Here is a 3,527-nt window from a genome sequence, read left to right as displayed (position 1 = left end):
CTTCAATAAGAAGGTCCAAGGGATCAGTAAACCTAGAGTGAAGCGTCGGAATCTATAACTAGTGTCACAGGAAAGGTTAAAACATAGTCAGTAAGAACAGTCAGTCTTCTTGCCCTTAAGTCGGCATTGTGCCTTTTTTATTTAATTCCGATGCAATTTCTGTGTTTCATCGTCAATAAGAAGGTCCAAGGGATACAGTTAACCTGGAGTGTACCATCGGAATCTATAACTAGTCTCACAGGAATGGTTCAACAGATAGACAGTAAGATGAGTCAGTCTTTGTGTATTTAAGTCGGCATTTTGCTTTTTGTATTTAATTCCGATGCAATTTCTGTGTTGCATCAGCAATAAGAAGGTCCATGGGACACAGTAAACCTGAAGTGAAGCATCGGAATCTATGACTAGTGTCACAGGAATGGTTCAAATCATAGTCATTAAGAAGAGTCAGTCTTCTTGTACTTAAGTCTTAATTGTGCCATTTCTATTTAATTCCGATGCAATTTCTGTGTTTCATCGTCAATAAGAAGGTCCAAGGGATACAGTAAACCTGGAGTGAAGCATCGGTATGTATAACTAGTGTCACAGGAATGGTTCAAAACATAGACAGTAAGGAGAGTCAGTCTTCTTGTACTTAAGTCGCCATTGTGCCTTTTCTGTTTAATTCCGAGGCAATTTCTGTGTTTCTTCGTCAATAAGAAGGTCAGAGGGATACGGTAAACCTGAAGTGAAGCTTCGGAATCCAAAACTAGTGTCACAGGAATGGTTCAAAACATAGTCAGTAGAAGAGTCAGTCTTCATGTACTTAAGTCAGCATTGTGCCTTTTGTATTTAATTCCGATGCAATTTCTGTGTTTAATCGTCAATAAGAAGGTCCACGGTATACAGTAAACCTGAAGTGAAGCATCGGAATCTATAACTAGTGTCACAGGAATGGTTCAAAGCATAGTCAGTAAGCAGAGTCAGTCTTCTTCTACTTAAGTCGGCATTGTGCTTTTCAATTTAATTCCGATGCAATTTCTGTGTTTCATCGTCAATAAGAAGGTGCAAGGGATACAGTACACCTGGAGTGAAGCATCGGAATCTATAACTAGTGTCAATGAAATGGTTCAAAACATAGACAGTAAGAAAAGACAGTCTTCTTGTACTTAAATCGGCATTGTGCCTTTCGTATTTAATTCCGATGCAATTTCTGTGTTTCATCGTCATTAAGAAGGTCAGAGGGATACAGTAAACCTGAAGTGAAGCATCGGAATCTATAGCTAGTGTCACAGGAATGGTTCAAACATAGTCTGCAAGAAGAGTCAGTCTTCTTGTCCTGAAGTCGGCATTGTGCCTTTTGTATTGAATTCCGATGCAATATCTGTGTTTCATCGTCAATAAGAAGGTCCAAAGGATACAGTAAACCTCAAGTGAAGCATCGGAATCCATAACTAGTGTCACATTAATGGTTCAAAACATAGTCAGTATGAAGAGTCGGTCTTCATGTACTTAAGTCGAAATTGTGCCTTTTGTATTTAGTTCCGATGCAATTTCTGTGTTTCATCGTCCATAAGAAGGTCAGAGGGATACAGTAAACCCGAAGTGAAGCATCGCAAACTATAACTAGTGCCACAGGAATGGTTCAAAGCATATTCAGTAAGAAGAGTCAGTCTTCTTGTACTTAAGTTGGCATTGTGCCTTTTGTATTTAATTCCGATGCAATTTCTGTGTTTCATCGTCAATAACAAGGTCAGAGGGATACAGGAAACCTGAAGTGAAGCATCGGAATCTATAACTATTGTCACAGGAATTGCTCAAACATAGACAGTAATAAGGGTCAGTCTTCTTGTACTTAAGTCGGCATTGTGCCTTTTGTATTTAATTCCGATGCAATTTCTGTGTTTCATCGTCAATAAGAAGGTCAGAGGGATACAGTAAACCTGAAGTGATGCATCGGAATTTATAGCTAGTGTCACACGACTGGTTCAAAAATAGACCGTAAGAAGAGTCAATCTTCTTGTACTTAATTCGGCATTGTGCCTTTTGTATTTAATTCCGATGCAATTTCTGTGTTTCATCGTCATTAAGAAGGTCAGAGGGATACAGTAAACCTGAAGTGAAGCTTCGGAATCTATAGCTAGTGTCACAAGAATGGTTCAAACGTAGTCTGTAAGAAGAGTCAGTCTTCTTGTCCTGAAGTCGGCATTGGTCCTTTTGTATTGAATTCTGATGCAATATTTGTGTTTCATCGTCAATAAGAAGGTCCAAAGGAACAGTAAACCTCAAGTGAAGCATCGGAATCCATAACTAGCGTCACAATAATGGTTCAAAACATAGTCAGTATGAAGAGTCGGTCTTCATGTACTTAAGTCGAAATTGTGCCTTTTGTACTAAATTCCGATGCAATTTCTGTGTTTCATCGTCTATAAGAAGGTCAGAGGGATACAGTAAACCTGAAGTGAAGCATCGCAATCTATAACTAGTGCTACAGGAATGGTTCAAAGCATAGTCAGTAAGAAGAGACAGTCTTCTTGTACTTAAGTTGGCTTTGTGCCTTTTGTATTTAATTCCGATGCAATTTCTGTGTTTCATCGTCAATAAGAATGTCAGAGGGATACAGGAAACCTGAAGTGGAGCATCGGAATCTATAACTATTGTCACAGGAATGGTTCAAACATAGACAGTAAGAAGGGTCAGTCTTCTTGTACTTAAGTCGGCATTGTGCCTTTTGTATTTAAGTCCGACGCAATTTCTGTGTTTCATCGTCAATAAGAAGGTCAGAGGGATACAGTAAACCTGAAGTGATGCATCGGAATTTATAGCTAGTGTCACACGACTGGTTCAAAAATAGACCGTAAGAAGAGTCAGTCTTCTTGTACTTAATTCGGCATTGTGCTTTTTGTATTTAATTCCGATGCTATTTCTGTGTTTCATCGTCAATAAGAAGGTCAGAGGGATACAGTAAACCTAAAGTGAAGCATCGGAATCTATAACTAGTGTCACAGGAATGGTTCAAAACATAGACATTTGGAAGAGTCAGTCTTCTTGTACTTAAGTCGGCATTGTGTCTTTTGTATTTAATTCCGATGCAATTTCTGTGTTTCATCGTCAATAAGAAGGTCCAAGGGATACAGTAAACCTGAAGTAAAGCATCGGAAACTACAACTAGTGTCACAGGAAAGGTTCAAAACATAGACAGTAAGAAGACTCAGTCTTCATGTACTTAGGTCGGCATTGTGTCTTTTCTATATAATTCCGATGCTATTTCTGACTTTCATCGTCAATAAGAAAGTCAGAGGGATACAGTAAACCTGAAGTGAAGCATCGGAATCTATAACTTGTGTCACAGGAATGGTTCAAATCTTAGTCAGTAAGAGGAGTCAGTCTTCTTGTACTTAAGTCGGCATTGTGCCTTTTGTATTTAATTCCGATGCAATTTCTGTGTTTCATCGTCAATAAGAAGGTCAGAGAGATACAGTAATCCTGAAGTGAAGCATCGGAATCTTTAGCTAGTGTCACAGGAATGGTTCAAAGGCATAGTCAGTAAG

The sequence above is a fragment of the Schistocerca piceifrons genome, unplaced genomic scaffold (assembly GCF_021461385.2).
Source record: "Schistocerca piceifrons isolate TAMUIC-IGC-003096 unplaced genomic scaffold, iqSchPice1.1 HiC_scaffold_2442, whole genome shotgun sequence".
In the NCBI taxonomy this organism is placed as follows: Eukaryota; Metazoa; Arthropoda; class Insecta; order Orthoptera; family Acrididae; genus Schistocerca; species Schistocerca piceifrons.
This window is presented reverse-complemented; position numbering follows the sequence as displayed.